Below are 18,279 nucleotides of genomic sequence, written 5' to 3' on the forward strand. Positions count from 1 at the left end.
AGTCTAGGTACCATTGTTACCCCAAGTACGTGTGTTTGTTCTTTGTGGCTGTTGAGGCCTGAACATTTGGGTATAAAGCTGTGCTTCTTTCCTCTTGTTTCGAGCATTAGGACTTGTTCGTCAGTAGTAGAATCACTTAGCCGAGCGTGAGCTACCTTTCGCGGAAGGTGACGAGTGAGGTATCCGTATCCCGGAGGTGTAGGAGTCCCTCGGCTCGATCGGCCTTGCCATTCAAGGTCTCTCTTGCTCGTCATTAGGACTCCACTATCGACGCAGTCCAAAGGCACGAAAGTCGTTTTGGCAAAAAAACTTTTCCGAGGAAAGTTTTAGCGCAGAGGGGGCTTCCCCCTCTCTAGACCCGAGGCGACCGCTCGGGCCGGGACCCTTGCGGAGGGTCTGGCCATGGTCGTCGGGTCTGTCCGGGCTGCCCGAGGCATGGCCTCATAGCAGCGTGCCCGGGCCGAGGGTATGTTTTGCCCGCTCTGTGACTTTGTTTTTGTCTCCATTATTCACCTTGCGTTTGAAGAAAGTTGTCCTGCCATCTGCAGGGTTCGAGACGGCTCTTAACGAGGCCGTCAAGAACTGCAAGGTGCTTGCCGAGGCGGCTGAGCAGAAGGAGGCCGAGCGTGTGGCCGTGTCCGAGGCTATCTCGGCTTTCTGCCAGGCCTTTGGCCTCGATGGCGTCCCCTCGGGTAGCTCCCCCCAGAGTCATCTGCGGGCCTTGGGCGGCCATGTGCGCGACAGACTCCGCGGGGCGCTGCACGACGGCGTTAGGCGGGCCTTCGCCGTGCTCGCTTCCCACTACGACGTGGATCTGGAGCGGGTTAGCGAGGGGTACTGCTTACCCGACGATGAGGAGGCTGCCTTAGCCGAGGTCCAGAGGCTTGACGCGGCTGTCGAGGGTCCAAGTGTGGCGCTGGCTTCCTCCTTCGAGGTGGAGGTCCTTCCGCCCATGTCGCCGCCTGGGGCCAGGCCAGATTCTGCCGAGGGTGGAAACGACGCCGAGGGTGCCGCTCCTCCCCCTACCACTGTCTGAGCCTGCAAGAACAGTTTGCTTGAAGTATGCGTATGTTTTTTGCGGCCGTCGAGGCCTAAACATTTTAATTGTCGGGTTATAAAGCTGCGTTTTTTTTCCTCTCGTTTCATATGTTAGGACTTGTTCGGTAGCAGAATCCCTCATCCGAGCGTGAGTCACTTTTTGCGGAAGGAGGTATCCGTATCCCGGAGGCGTAGGAGTCCCTCGGCTCGATCGGCCTTGCCGCTTACGTGGTCCCTCGTCGTTTTTAGGATGCTGTTATCGACGTAGTCGAAACAGCACGAAAGTCGTTCTGGCAGAAAAGTTTTCGAGCGTTAGGACTTGTTCGGTAGCAGAATCGCTTATCCGAGCGTGAGTTACTTTTCGCGGAAGGTGATGAGTGAGGTATCCGTATCCCGGAGGCGTAGGAGTCCCTCGGCTCGATCGGCCTTGCCGTTCAAGGTCTCTCTCACTCGTCTTTAGGATTCTGTTATCGAAGCAGTCGAAAAGCGCGAAAGACGTTCTGGCAAAAGACCTTTTCGAGGAAAATTTTGACGCAGAGGGGGTTCCCCCCTTCTAGCCCCCGAGGGAGGGTCGGGCTTTGCCGAGGCAAGGCTGATCCTTCCTTGATGGTTAGACTTTATTTATGCAAAGAAAGCAAGGTACATAAACGACTTCAAACATTTTAAGGGTAAAATCGACGTAGCTGTTGGATGTTCCAAGCGTTGTTGTAGACCTCGCCTTGATCGTTGGCCAACTTGTATGTTCCGGGCTTCAAAATCTTGGCGATGATGAAGGGCCCTTCCCAGGGAGGAGTAAGCTTGTGGTGCCCTCGGGCGTCTTGTCGCAGCCGAAGTACCAAGTCTCCCACTTGGAAGCCTCGGGGCCGAATCCTTCGGGCGTGGTAGCGTCGCAGGGACTGCTGATACCGCGCCAAGTGTAGTAAGGCCACGTCCCGAGCCTCTTCCAGCTGGTCCAACGAGTCTTCTCGGTTGGTCTGGTTGCTTTGGTCATCGTAATCCTTTGTCCTCGGGGAACCGTATTCTAGGTCCGTGGGTAGGATGGCCTCGGCCCCATAGACTAGAAAGAACGGCGAGAAACCCGTGGCTCGGATCGGCGTCGTCCTCAGGCTCCAAACCACCGAGGGTAGTTCCTTTATCCACCACTTGCCAAACTTGTTGAGGTCGTTGTAGATCCTCGGCTTTAGTCCCTGCAAAATCATACCATTGGCGCGCTCCACCTGCCCATTTGTCATTGGGTGAGCTACGGCGGCCCAGTCCACACGGATGTGGTGGTCTTCACAGAAGTCCAGGAACTTCTTCCCAGTGAACTGCGTGCCATTGTCGGTGATGATGGAGTTCGGGACCCCAAAGCGATGGATAATATTTGTAAAGATCGCCACCGCCTGCTCGGACCTGATGCTGGTTAAGGGTCGAACCTCGATCCACTTGGAGAATTTGTCGATGGCGACCAGCAGGTGCTTGAAGCCCTCGAGTGCCTTCTGCAAGGGACCGACGAGGTCTAGACCCCATACGGCAAACGGCCAAGTGATGGGTGTTGTTTGCAGGGTCTGAGTGTGCAGGTGCGTCTGTCTTGCGTAGAATTGACACCCCCTGCAGGAGCGTACAATCCTAGTGGCGTCGGCCACTGCGGTCAGCCAGTAGAAACCTTGTCAGAAAGCATTTCCGACGAGGGTCCGAGGTGCTGCATGGTGACCGCAAGCCCCCGAGTGTATTTCTTGTAACAGCTCTTGTCCTTGGGCAACGGATATGCACCGTTGGAGAATGCCTGAGGGGCTGCGGTGGTACAACTCTTTTTCATCACCCAGTTAAACGAACGACTTGGCGCGCCGAGCCAGTCGCCGAGCTTCGGCCTTGTCGAGGGGCAGCTCTCCTCGAAGGAGATATTGCAAGTATGGGGTCTACCAGTTTTGATTTGGCGCAACCCCATTCCGCTCTCCCTCGACGCGCAAGGCCTCACCCTCGGCGGCCGAGGGTACCTCGGGCTGGGCCGAGGTCTCATCGGGTTCGGGCGCATCGTCGAGTTTCACGGATGGTTGATATATGTCCCTGGAGAAGACGTCCGGGGGAACCATCGTTCGCCCCGAGGCTATTTTAGCCAGCTCATCCGCAGTCTCGTTGTACCACCGAGCAACATGGTTGAGTTCCAGCCCGTGGAACTTATCCTCCAAGCGCCGAACTTCGTCGCAATAGGCCTCCATTTTTTGATCGCGGCAGTGGGAGTTCTTCATGACTTGGTCAATGACGAGCTGCGAGTCGCCCCGAGCGTCGAGGCACCAAACCCCTAGCTCGATGGCGATGCACAACCCATTAACCAGAGCCTCATACTCGGCCACGTTGTTTGACGCTGGAAAATGGAGGCGCAGCACGTAGCGCACATGTTTCCCGAGGGGTGAGATGAAGAGCAAGCCAGCACCTGCTCCTATTTTCATCAGCGACCCATCGAAGTATATGGTCCAAAGTTCGGGCTGGATTGGAGCTGTCGGCAATTGGGTGTCGACCCATTCCGCTAGGAAGTCCGCCAAGACATGGGACTTTATGGCCTTCCGAGGGGTAAATGAAATTGTTTCGCCCATGAGTTCCACTGACCATTTTGCTATCCTACCCGAGGCCTCTCGGCACTGGATGATCTCTCCCAGGGGGAAGGATGACACCACAGTCACCGGATGAGACTCGAAGTAGTGTCGCAACTTTCGTCGCGTCAGAATTACTGCGTACAGTAGCTTCTGGATTTGTGGGTAGCGGATCTTGGTCTCGGATAGTACCTCACTAATGAAGTAGACCGGCCTCTGGACGAGCAGTGCGTGCCCCTCTTCTCGTCTCTCGACCATGATCGCGGCGTTGACCACCTGAGTGGTTGTGGCTACATAGATCAAGAGGGCTTCTCCCGCAGCGGGGGGCACCAAGATGGGCGCGTTAGTAAGGAGTGCCTTTAAGTTTCCGAGGGCTTCCTCGGCCTCGGGGGTCCAAGTGAAGCGCTCGGCCTTCCTTAAGAGGCGGTACAAGGGCAATCCTTTCTCGCCAAGGCGCGAGATGAAGCGGCTCAGAGCCGCAAGGCATCCCATGACCCTTTGTACTCCTTTCAGATCTTTGATGGGTCCCATGTTGGTGATGGCTGCGATTTTCTCCGGGTTGGCCTCGATGCCTCTTTCGGAGACGATGAACCCCAGGAGCATGCATTGGGGGACTCCGAAGACACACTTCTCGGGATTGAGTTTTGTAACACCCCAGGTGTTACTCAGGGTGTCCACCCAGGGCTACCCCATTTAACCTACTATCACATGTGGGTTGGTTTGAGCAAAGTACATCAGACTTGGAATTCAAGGTCCTAAGCAAGTGCAACCCATCTTGGATATCATGCCCTAGCTTGTCATGCACACCTAAAGGAGAGAATTGCCCAAAACCCTAAAGCAAACCCCTTTGGATAATGGGAACCCAAAATGTAGGTGGGATCAAAAGGTCATGTAAACCTTATGATCATGGCTTGGGCCAAATATAAAAGTTGTAGTATACTTCATAACCTACAAATAATAGTAAGAAAGTAACCCCAAAAATATTTCAGAAAAGCCCCAAAAAGTTCACCAAAGGTTGAGCACAAGAGAAAATTCAGAAATTGCCTAAGTCTAAAAACTAACCTTTGAACAAAGATCCCACATGTTCACCCTCATCCAAAATTCAAAACACTTCGACCCAATTGACAAAGTGGCGCCAAATTAACCCTAGAATGCCCTGGAAAGAGATGACACCTACCCTAGGGCGTTTGACACGATTTGGCACCATTTTTGTCTCGGTTTGGACCTATCTGACATAGCCAACTTCTCACCCCTCTATCTCCCTACCCCGACCATATCTTGACTTGGAACTCACAGCAAAAAGGTAGGATATGGAGCAGGGAAGAGACCGTACATAGTGGTTTTGCCAAGATACGCACGCTAAGGTGCTCAAATCTGCCGTTGAACCATGGAAGAAGCGAGCTCCCACGTGTTCGACGCGGGCTGACACCCGGGGGCGCGCTCAGAGCACGCCCGTGCGCGAACCCCCGCGCGCCCGCGGCCGCTCGTGACCACGCCCACGCCACGGCTATAAAGCCCGTCCCAGTGCTCGGCTGCCTTCCCCGTTGCCTCCTCCGTACCACGCCTAACTCCCCCGAGCTCGCCCTTAGCTCCGGCGACCTCCCCGCAACCCGCCAGAGCCGCCCGAGGGCAACCACCGTGGCCAGCCCCTTTCCCACCCTCCTCCGCTCGATCCAAGCCTTCAGATAGCTTCCTTGAGAGGCCATGAAGCTTACACAAGCTTGAACCGAGGACCCGCGTCACCAGAATAGCGAAACCGTGCTCGCCGAAGTTCATCACCCCGCCGGCGCACGTGGACCGGGTAAATCACTGCGCCATTTTTCGATTCAATGCACAGATAGCCTCTACATCACCCCGGGAAGCTCACCGTGCCGTTGGATTGGACTAGGTCGCCGTGGTTTGGCCGGCACACCCGCCGCCGACGAGGACACCCGCCTGCGCACGTGGACCGAGCGATTCCGGCCATCCCCGTCGTCGAGCCGTACATCGTTGTGACCGCCAGAACCTCCCGGAGCCAACCCCGCCCCTCGCCGGACCTCTCTCGCCGCTGGTAAGCCGCGCCGCCCCTTTCTTCTATGCGGATATTGTTTACACCTGGGAGGGACCGCGGGGGAGAGGAAGAGAAAGTCAGGGGGTTTTGCGCATTGTCAGTCACACAGAGGAATAGTGGCGCAAGGGTAGAACTACGAGGATTAATTAGGAAGGATCCTGGGGACCTCGGTGCAAAGTAGTTTTTCAGGAAACCTTTATTAAATCTAATTTAAATTTTGAACAGAACTTGAATAATTCATAACTTCCGTTTTATTCATCCAAATTTAGTCAAACCAATTTTGTCAGACTTTAAATAATGTAAACTACTTAGGAAAAATATAAAACCCTTATGTACTACAGAAAACTTTAGGGTTCTGATTTAATTATAGTTTTGGCCAAAAGCTCAATAATAGGAAGAAAAATAGTTGCACTATTTGACTAGGGTTAGAAAAATTTGGAGAAGTTTATGTCCACCTATTGACCTATTTAAAAATGCTAAACCTCTCTGTCCACCCCATTAAGTTAGTTTTTGCCACTTATTTTACAATATGCTTAAGGTTAAGAAAAATAGAAAAGGTGATTTAAATAATGAACCAGAGGGCACCCCTATTTTTGTTAGGGTACTTATTCAAGGTAGTTCACTAGAAAAATCTATCATACCCTGGTTTGGTATAAAATGAGTAGAATACTTTTTATTTTAATAAAACAAGGAAAACTTAGAAAAACCCTACAAAAATAACCCCAAGGTGAAAATACCCCAACCCTTGGGAAAATTAATGTTTTGTTATTAAGAACTTAGGAAAAATAGGAAATCTGTTGTTTGACATTTTTTTCAAATAACAATGTAGTAGAAAGTACCTTTTTGGCTTTTAACTTTAGAAAATCATAACTAAATGACCATCCCTTAGATTTCTGTGATTTTTGGCACAGAAACCTATTATTATTGTTAGATGCCAACAAAAATAACCCTTAGGACAGAACCCACCCCTAATTAAGAGTTGTAGTACAAAGTGGCCCATTTACACAACTTTTGATTATTTTGTCCAAAGCATAGCATTTTTATTTTTGAACCTCAACTTCCTAGAATGGGCTATAGTGACCAATGGCAACCCAGTGAAATTTTTGCAGAATTTTTGGAGGAAGTTAAAACACTGTTCTAGTTCAAACCTCCACTAGAATTCATAAATAAAAAAATAAAGAAAGGAAAATGAATAATGAAAATTAATGTCATCCTAAAACCCTTTGTAAATTGTTCACTAAATTATAATAAGGAACTACCAATCCTACATGCTTATCCTTAACAAAAACCTAAACCTAGAGTGATAAGCATAAACCACTAAAAGCCCCGCATGACCAAGAAACCCTAAGTTACTCATTAACTTAGTTTTCTTCTTTAGCATAATGTTATTAAATCCTGCATAATCATGACATACATGTTCATTACATTTCGATAGAATGTAACCTCGCTGACGGAGAGTACGTCCTCGTGCCGGAGCAAGGAGCTGCTCAGGAGGTAGCCCCGGATCCAGCACCCGAGCCTACACTAGAGGACCTGCCTGCCACTGCTTTGGAAGGCAAGCCCCGGTTTTATGCATAACCTGTTATTTATGCTATTTTACTACACTTATTGATTGTAGGATTGATTGTGCACTTAAGTGTAGGAGTTGTTTGAAACCCTAGTTGCATGATCTCAGGAATCCTGTTGAGATGAATACTAGTATGCTAGGTCGAGTAGCTGCTTTACTAATTAGGATCTCGATAGAAGTCGATTGATTTTTCTAGCACTCGCGCAAGGTCAGGAATTGGTTGTACCCACTCTCATATCATAATGACGATTGGTTGGTGGACAACAATCCATGGGGATTAGTTGTCCACGGAATAAAAATTTGAATAAGGATTAAGGTGTGGTACCGTGTGTCAAGCTTTTGAACGTACTAAGCACATACCGAGAAATATGGTAAATCGGTAAGCCTAGTACCTGAGTGAACCTGGCAGTGGACATATCCCCTCATGCGACCTGAGACGAGGTCTCCCATTCCGGTTATGGTGGGTACAAGTGCGGTCACTGCACGACGGTAGTCGGGGTCAGTGAGGCATTGTACGCCAAGGCGGTGAGCCCTGATCTGCTGACGGGGAATCGATGGGGACGGTTGGTGTGTGTGGGGACGGAGTGCCTCGCCACATCGTGTGTTTAGGTTTCCCTTGCAAGGATAAAAATTCGATTCGAATCGTCTGCTTCTCGCAGCTAATGAAACTGCTTGATCCATGCTGCTACATTGAGTAACAAGTGGAATTGTGATGAGATGATACAAGATGTTGTTTGCTAAATATGTTTGATACCATGTATGAGTAGATAGTACACTTTTAGCCTTAAGAGAGTCACACTTAAACTTGACAAAGCTAAAACTTGATTTACAAACTCAGCTAGTGCTTTTGGCAACCCAACCCCACAGCCAAACAGCTGCATGTCTAGAGGTAGAGGAGTAGACTCCTCACACCGGGTAAGTCTAGCTGAGTATTAGTATACTCAGCCTTGCTTGTGGCATAATTTTACAGGTTCTCTAGAGGACATGGTTGCTGGAGTGACTTGGCCGTCCATCTTGCCATCGGGTTGGACTGTCGAGTGGGACCCTACCTCGGCTGAGGAGGAGCATGAGGAGTGATGGGACACGCTTCCCCATCTCTCTGTTTATTTACCATTAGTTTTATTCCGCTGCACTTCGAACAATGATGACTACTTTTGCAAAACTCCAATGGTGATATAATAATTTAATACTCCTTAATGTATAGTTTTATGCTTTATTGTATTTGCTCTGTGACTCACCTTCGAGTGAGATTGTGGTACTTGATCCTGTCAGTGGCCTAGTCGGACTAGATCCGAGGGATTGACGGGTTATTCCCATTTATGTGTGGTCTAGCCTCTAAGGCGGGACTTAGGCACTTAAGTCGGAATAATTCGGGCAGTTCCGCCACAAGTTTTATGCCTTTTGCGCGCAGGCACCCGAAAGTCACTTCGAGGTCGGAGAGGAGGTCGGAGGCTTTTCTTGTCTTAACAACGATGTCATCGACGTAAGCCTCGACCGTTCGGCCGATGTGTTCTCCAAACACATGGTTCATGCACCTTTGGTAGGTTGCACCTGCATTCCTCAAGCCAACTGGCATAGTAATATAACAATACATGCCAAAGGGTGTGATGTTAGAAGTCGCAAGTTGGTCGGATTCTTTCATCTTGATTTGGTGATAACCTGAATAGGCATCGAGGAATGACAGGGTTTCACACCCAGCAGTGGAGTCCACAATTTGATCGATACGAGGCAGAGGGTAGGGAACCTTCGGACATGTTTTGTTCAGACCAGTGTAGTCTACGCACATCCTCCATTTCCCACCTTTTTTCTTTACAAGCACAGGGTTAGCTAACCATTCAGGATGGAATACCTCTTTGATGAACCCTGCAGCCATCAGCTTGTGGACCTCCTCGCCTATGGCTCTGCGCTTATCTTCGTCAAAGCGGCGCAGGTGCTGCTTCACGGGTCGGGCTCCAGCTCGGATATCCAGCGAGTGCTCGGCGACATCCCTCGGTATGCCTAGCATGTCCAAGGGACTCCACGCAAAAATTTCGGCATTTGCGTGGAGAAAGTCGACGGGCAATACTTCCTATTTGGGGTCAAGCTCGGAGCCAATCCTGACCTGCTTGCAGGCGTCGTTGCTGGGGTCGAGGGCGATGGTCTTAACCGCCTCAGCTGGTTCGAAGTTGCCGGCGTGGCGCTTCGCGTCAGGCGCCTCCTTGGAGAGGCATTCTAGGTCGGCGATGAGGGCCTCAGACTCGGCGATGGCCTCAGCGTACTCCACGCATTCCACGTCGCACTCGTAAGCGTGGCGGTACATGGATCCGACGGTGATGATTTCGTTGGGGCCCGGCATCTTGAGCTTCAGGTACGTGTAGTTGGGGACGGCCATGAACTTGGCGTAGCACGGTCTCCCCAGCACCGCATGATAGGTTCCTCAGAACCCGACCACCTCGAACGTGAGGGTTTCCCTGCGGAAGTTGGAGGGAGTTCTGAAGCAGACGAGCAAATCAAGTTGCCCCAGGGGCAGGACACGCTTACCAGGGACGATCCCGTGAAAGGGTGCTGCACCGGCCCGGATCGTGGACAGATTTATCCCCAAGAGCCCTAGGGTCTTGGCGTAGATGATGTTGAGGCTGCTGCCTCCGTCCATGAGGACCTTGGTGAGCCTAGCATTACTGATGACGGGGTCGACGATGAGCGAGTACCTTCCTGGGCTCGGCACATAGTCGGGGTGGTCGCCTTGGTCAAAGGTGATGGGCTTGTCGGACCAGTCTAGGTAGACTAGCGCCGCTACCTTTACCGAGCAGACCTCCCGGCGCTCCTGCTTGCGGTGCCGAGCCGAGGCGTTCGCCACCTGCCCGTCGTAGATCATGAAGCAGTCGCGGACCTCCGGGAACTCCTCGTCCTTGTCGCCCCCCTTCTTGCTGTTGCCTTGGTTCTTGCCACCTTCTGTCGAGGGTCCCGCCTTGATGAAGTAACGTCGGAGCATGTCGCACTCCTCAAGGGTGTGCTTGACGAGACCCCTGTGATAGGGGCATGACTCCTTGAATATCTTGTCAAACGTGTTGACTCCTTTGGGAGGCTTCCGAGGATTCCTGTGCTCGGCAGCAGCGACGAGATCCACGTCAACGGCATCGCGCTTTGCTTGCGCCTTCTTCTTGGCCTTCTTTTTCGAGCCACGTTGGACGGATGCCTCGGGGGCGTCTTCCTTCTGTCTTCCTTGAGGCTGCTTGTCCTTCCGAAAGATGGCTTCGACCGCCTCCTGACCAGAGGCAAACTTGGTGGCGATGTCCATCAATTCGCTCGCCTTGGTGGGAGTCTTGCGCCCCAGTTTGCTCACCAGGTCCCGGCACGTGGTGCCGGCGAGGAATGCCCCGATGACGTCCGAGTCGGTGATGTTGGGCAGCTCGGTGCGCTGTTTTGAAAACCGCCGGATGTACTCTCGCAGGGATTCCCCTGACTGCTGGCGGCAGCTTCGGAGGTCCCATGAGTTCCCAGGGCGCAGGTACGTACCTTGGAAGTTTCCTGCGAAGGCCTTGACCAGGTCGTCCCAGTCAGAGATCTGCGCATGAGGCAGATGCTCCAGCCATGCCCGGGCAGCGTCGAAGAGGAATAGGGGAAGGTTGCGGATGATGAGGTTGTCGTCATTTGTCCCTCCCAACTGGCATGCCAGTCGGTAATCCGCAAGCCACAACTCCGGCCTTGTCTCCCCTGAGTACTTGGTGATGGTAGTCGGGGCTCGGAACCAGGCTGGGAACGGCGCCCGTCATATGGCCCGGCTGAAGACCCTCAGACCTGGCAGTTCGGGCGAGGGGCTCTGGTCCTCCTCATTATCGTAGCATCCTCCATGCCTAGGGTGGTAGCCTCGGAGCACCTTTTCTTCGAGGTGGGCTCGACGGTCGCGGCGGTAGTGCTCGTCGCCGAGGTGATCCGGGGCAGCAGGCGTCCCGTCCCGCGTGCGCCCGATGCGGACCGAGGCCTCCCGTATAAGTCGGGAGCACGTTGCGCGATGCTCCGAGGGGCACCCTTGCCTTCGGGAGGCAGAGCTCTCGGCTCGTCGGACCACTGCGTTTTCCAGGAGACCCTTGAGTTCACCATGGATACGCCGCCCCTCGGAGGTGGATGGCTCCGGCATCGCTTGGAGTAGCATCGCTGCTGCTGCTAGATTCTGGCCGACCCCGCTGAAGGCCGGGGGCAGCCTTGCCCTGGCATCGTCAAAGATTCGGCGCTGGACGTCTTGGGCCCGATGAGGCGCTCCTCCGGCAAGTGCTCGGCCTGCCCACTCCTGCTCGATGTTTTGTCGGAGCTGCACAAGCCGCCCTGCTTCTTTGTCGAGCTTGGCCTGCATCTCGTGGAATTGCTTGAGTTGTGTGTTCTGACCCCCCGCAGGGACTGGGACCACAGCTAGCTCCCGCGGGATGTCAACGCGAGACGCAGGCATAGGGGCATTGTCATCTTGCAGCATGCCGAGGTGGTTGTCCTCGCCAGGATCCCCCTGATCGATGTGGAAACACTCGCGACTGGGGTCGCAACCCTCATCGCCGAGGCTAAGGCCATCGTCAGAGCAGCCGGAGAGGCAGTAGTCACATGCGGACATGAAGTCTCGCATGGCACTGGGATCACTGAGTCCGGAGAAATCCCAACTGAAGTCGGAGTCGTCGTCTTCCTCGGAACCCGCAGGTCCGGAGGTTGAGACGGCCGTCAGTCGGTCCCATGATGACCGCATAGGATACCCTGGAAGGTCAGGGTATGCCCTTGCGAAAGCGCTCACCGAAGCGGGGTCGCTTGGTGGATCGAAGCTGAATCTAAAAGGGACAGAGTGGAAAACAGACGGTACCTCTTGGTCGATGGACGGTGGCGAAGTCGCGTCGGGGACGGACTGCACCGTTATCTCAGGTACGAGGCTAACGCCCAGCAAGCCCTTTGCGAGGGTGCTGGCATCATCAGTCCGCTTGGGGTTGGCACGTTGCGGGGAAGCGACACTCGTCGTTGTCTCAGGTGCGAGGACAACACACGCCATGGCCCCCGCAGGGGTGCCGGCGTCGTCGACTCGCTCTGGCCCGACAGCCAATGAGGTGCCACCTCCTGCATGGCCACGGTTGCCCCGTCTCCTCCTCCTCCGGCGAGGAGGGTGGTGGGGCAAACCTAGGTGTTCCTCTTCTGCCACAGTGGGAAGTCGTCGTCGAGTTCGCCGCTACCGGGCGAGCCGATTGTCGTTGTTGCTGTCGCGCTGTGGGGGGAGGATTACCATGTCGTAGCTGCCGTCGAGGGACATGAACTCGAGACTCCCGAAGCGGAGCAGCATCCCCGGCTGAAGAGGCTGCTGGAGGCTACCCATCTAGAACTCAACGGGAAAGTGTTCGTTAACACGCAGCGAGCCCCTACTTGGCACGCCAACTGTGGCGGAACCGCCCGAATTATTCCAGCTTAAGTGCCCAAGTCGCACCCTTAAGGGCAGCAACACACTTAAACAGGAATAACCCGTTAGTCCCTCGGATCTAGTCCGATAAAGCCACTTACCAGGATCGAATACCACTAGCTCACTCGAAGGTGAGGCACAGAGAAATACAATAAAACATAATACCACAAATTTATTAAGTATCAATAGTGATTACATTATCGGAGTTTTAGAAATAATAACCATAAATTTTAATGCAGCGGAAATAACTAACAGAGAAGAACCGAGTAACATGGCGAAGCCTGGCCACACTACTCCTCCTGGTCCTCTCCTGCGGAAGCAGTAACCCACTCGACCATCTGTCCCGGTGGCAGGGACGAAGGCCAAGTCACACCATCAACCAAATCAAGGAGGTACCTGCAAAAATTATGCCACAAGCAAGGCTGAGTATACTAATACTCAGCTAGACTTACTCGGTGTGAGGAGTCTACTCCTCTACCTCTAGACATGCAGCTGTTTGGCTGAGGGGTTTGGTTTGCCAAAAGCACTAGCTGAGTCTAAAATCAAGTTTTAGCTTTTCAAGTTTTAGTACGATCCTATTAAACTAGATGAGTACCTAGCTACTCATACATGGTATCAAACATTTTTAAGCAATCAACTTTTTGCCAGTCAACTCATTTCCACTTATTACTCAATGTAGCAGCATGGATCAAGCAGTCTCATTAGCTGCGAGAAGCAGACGATTCGAATCGAGTTTTTATCCTTGCAAGGTAAACCTAAACACACGACATGTAGAGGCACTCTGTCCCCACACACATCAACCGTCCCCATCGATTCCCCGTCAGCAGATCAGGGCTCACCGCCTTGGCGTACAATGCCTCACTAACCCCGACTGCCATCGTGCAGTGACCACACTTGTACCCACCATAACCGGAATGGGAGACCACGTCTCAGGTCGCGTGAGGGGTAAAGTCCACTGCCAGGTTCAATCAGGTACTAGGCTTACCGATTTACCATATTTCTCGGTATATGTTTAGTACGTTCAAACGCTTGACACATGGTACCACACCTTAATCCTTATTCCAATTTCCGTCTTGTAGACAACGCATCCCCATGGACCGTTGTCAACAGACCATCATCATTCCGATATAAAATGGATACAATCAATTCCTGACCTCGCGCGAGTGCTAGAAAAATCACTCGACTTCTACCGAGATCCCTAATCAGTAAAGCAGCTACTCGACCTAGCATACTAGTATCCATCTCAAAAGGAATCCTGAGTTCATGCAACTAGGGTTTCAGGCAACTCCTACACTTAAGTGCACAGTACAAGCCTACAAACATTAAGTGTAGTAAAATAGCATATATAACGGTTATGCATAAAACCGGGGCTTGCCTTTAATTTAACACTTAGATAGTGTTTGCTGGAGAAGGTGCTCGCTTGGCGAGCATCCACTGGTTAAGTCCATCCTTCCTTGGGTCGTCCACCGACTGCATCTTGTGGTTGGCACCACATCACCGGCACGATCGTCACCTCTCGGTCCTAAATGAGATGCAAGATGCATATGTATGAATATAATGAAATAGCACAAGATACTTTAAGTACATGTTAGCGAATTAACACTAAGTAGCGAGGCATCATAAGCAACCACACACACTAGCGTTAGCTACTACATATCATTGAGCGCACAACATTAACACCACTAAAAGACGACAAACATTTTGTTTATTTATGCAACACGACTACGACATCGCAAGTACACGCATTTGCTACGCTCACCTTAATCATTCATTTGTTCTTCTATTGACCACACAAGAGCAACCAAGACAACGCAAGTTTAAATAGGACCTAGGCATCACTAACTACGGAACTCCTATATCACAATCAACTAGAGCAAGAGACATACAAAACATGACACACGTGCATTATTAAGCTTAGTCATGGCAAGTCTACATTACTTAAGTGTTAACCAAACATTTTTAGCAAACAGGGTGAACTAAACAATCAAATGCGCACATGCAGATTTTTTTAGGACAGCAGCACATCAGTTACTTATGTTAATCATAACTCTTCAAATATTAATCTAAAAATATTAAACTAGGACTTTCTGGAAAGCTTAAAAGGTGAACTACAACTTTGGTAATTTGACCTCAACACGATTCAACACTTAGCAAGGTCAAAATGTGCTAATACAACAGCTCTGTCCAGATTTGGACAGATTCAGACTTGCAACTTCAAAAATTCACAACTAAAGATTCAGACATCCAAACAAATTGATTCTAGACTTTCTGGAGAGCTAATTAAATGTTCTACAAATTATTTATAAACATCTCAAGGTTATTCAAAATGCAATTTAGGAATAAAGACATTAGAAGGCTTTGCTGTCCAGAATTGGACAGATTCAGTCTTCTCACTTTAAACATTCATAACTTAATATTCAGACCACCAAAAATAGTGATCCAAGACTTTTTGGAAAGCTCAGCAAAAGCACTACATAACGTTTATAATCACCAAGAAGTGATTCAATGTTTAACTAAATCAAACAACACAGTTTTCGAAATCTGTTCTGACAGAGGACAGAACACAGCAACCAGTTTGTAAAATTCATAACTCTTAACCTATCAAGCCTATGGTTATGAAATTTTAACACAAGCAGGATCAGAAAAGCATCTACAACTTTCTTATAACGACCATGCACAGATTGCAACATTAAATTGAGCAAACAATGCAGTTTCTGAAATCTGTACATAATTTGGACAGATTCAGTTACTGAATTTGTAAAAAGCTTAACTCCTAAACTGTCAGACCTATGGCTGTCAAATTTTAGTACAAGCAAGATAATCATGTTATCTACAACTCTTCTATATGACTTTTCTACAGAAAACATGATTTGGTTTATTAAACAAACAGCACAACGAAAACAATGCGTGCAGCCCAAAACAGCAACTAATTAATTTCAGCTCCTATACAATTCAAGAATTGCCGCGTTCTAAGTACTTGAATTATTCTAACACTTTACCATTCGTTAGAGTTGAATTAATTAAATGAGGACTAACAAGTAGACTTACAAATTTTATCCAAATCATTTAGTGCACAAAAATTCTCACATACATTTAACAAATGCATTCACCATGCATATAGCATCATTACCCACGACCTTGACTTAACCACAAAGGAAGCGATGACTACTTCAGCATGTCACCACTTCATCACACCCATTCATCACCTATGTGCGCAGTAATTCATTTCTTGCGGCACATGCACTCAAAATCAATCCACACTACACAAAATACACTTATCTCTTATTTATGCGCAGACTTAACACATTTCGGGATAAAGCGTCACTATAAACACCTTACACCTAATTGCCTTAGGAACCTATTAGTTCACTCGAAGACATCTATTCAAGTCATAAGCACAATCATACACTTACTTGTGAAGCACAATTTAAGGAACGCCTAACGCGTATAGACTCGACTTATAATTGTAGAGGAAGTGATGACTACTTACGGCATGACATCACCTCTCTAATTAGGCCAAGACAATTCCCACCTATATTGACCAAACATTTATGTCGAGCACAATTATTTATGACCACATTTATCGACTAGACAAGTGAAACACTAACCGATTATTCGCAAACTCGTCCATAAACACAAATCACATGCCTCATAATTTATATCTTCGACCCACTCTATCCTACACCATGATGAATACATAAAATATATTTAACATAGACTAACTCATTAGCCGACTATGGAAATTACTAAGCATGTTTTACGCTTTATTTAATTTACCACAACTAACACACTACTTTACGACGAAGTGCTTTAGCAAACAATTAATACACCCGCAACCAATCCCTACGACGTACAAAAGAACTATCGCAGCCACATATATATCCGATCCAACAACAAAATAACACATCGGCTCACCATATCAAACCTCAGTCGTGGTTGCTGCACATGTGGCGTGAAGACGAACGCATCGTCGATCACGGGAGACCGAAGCAAAGTCGACGGAGCACGACGGGCACCGAGGGCGTGTCAAGGTGGAGCACACGCCACGGAGGGGCTGCTGCGGCTGTCGATTGGCGCGACAAAACAGCAAGAACGACGACATCACGGGCACGGCGCGAAGGGGCTGTGCGTCGACGAACAACGTGCAGCGACAACAAGTGTGTAGCTACTTGAGGGGAGGCATTTTGTTGAGCGTGGCGAGTGCGGGATGGAGGGGAGTGTCGCGGCTGCTATGTTGGCGCTGCTGCGAGGGGGTGTACACGAAGGCGAGGTCGATGGCGAACGCGACACTACTGCTGTCCTACCGCGACACCACGCGGGCGAGCGCAGCGAGTCGAGCGTGTGACGCGGAGGGGCGTTGCTGTTTTTCCATGGGAGGTGAGAAGTAGCGAAGCTCGACGACGACACAAGGCAAGGGATGGAGCTGCTGCAGTGAGTGGCTTGCTGCGCATTTTGCCGAGCAACTAGCAAGCACCACGGGCACTGCGCAGCAGCACGCAAGCATGGAGAATGGAGCTCGGGCGCTGAGCGTCCACCATGGCAGGGACACCAAGCTCAGCTCGATGGAGAGGAGCGGGGCTGGCGGAGGTATGACCCGAGCCCGAGCAGAGGGGGAGCTCGGCTTACAGCTGGGCGGCATCAATGGAGAAGAAGCTCCTGCGCACTGAGGTGGTCGAGCAGGAGATGGGCGCTGGCTTCTTGCTGCTGGAAAACAGGGGGACAGAGGGAGGCGACTATGGCTGGCGTCGAGTGAGTCTGGTGACCTGCAGGGAGGGATCGAGCCCATGGAAGAGCAGGGGCGTCGGCAAGGGGCTGCAACAATGGAGTGCTCGGTCTTGGTCGAGCTCCAAGTGAGGGAGCCTAGGGAGCTCCATGCGTGCTCTCCCTGCTGGGTTCCGAGGGGAGCAAAGAACCGACCATGGTGCAGAGGGGAAGGAGGGGATGTCGACCCCCATGGCTGGTGGCGAGAGGAATGGAAGCTAGGGTGGCTGGCTTGAGGAAAGGGGAGGAGACGCCATGGGAGGCCCTCCACTAGTGTGCGTGAGGAGCAGGAAGGAGGATGGCGTGGGGAGAAGAAGTGGAGATGGCTGGGAGAAAAGAAAATGGTGGCTAGGGGGGTAGATGGAAATTTTTCCAATTTGTAAGGGAGAGGGCTCCTATTTATAGACATGGGCTAGGGTTAGGGTTCTTTAGTGGGCCAAATGGGCTAGAATGGGCTTGGCCCAAAACACTAAATCGGGTCGCGCTAATTATTTTCCATTTTATTTTGTGGCATTTTGATCAAACATGGATTATCGGAACGCTAATTCTTTCCTAGAATAAAAATGCTCCTGCGGAATTCGTTTCTACAGAGAACAGAGCGAATTAGAGTTTCGGCGAACGGACGATTGAGCGATTAATTCGGCCGAGAGTTTGATTTGAATTCGCTCGGAAATAATTCACTACGCAAGATTTGAAAATAAATTGCCTCGAAATATGACCGGCTTTCAGATTTAGGATTGAAAGAGACAAATCGTGACATTTAAAATCATCGTCGATGCTGATTTTTAAATCGGGATCGAACACAGAGTTATGAGTCGAGTCGGATAAGAATTAATTAGAGGGCGACGTATTGAGTATCCCGTTGGAGAATACGGACCCGGATAGAATTGTC

This window comes from Zea mays, chromosome 4 (assembly GCF_902167145.1).
Source record: "Zea mays cultivar B73 chromosome 4, Zm-B73-REFERENCE-NAM-5.0, whole genome shotgun sequence".
NCBI classification, from domain to species: domain Eukaryota; kingdom Viridiplantae; phylum Streptophyta; class Magnoliopsida; order Poales; family Poaceae; genus Zea; species Zea mays.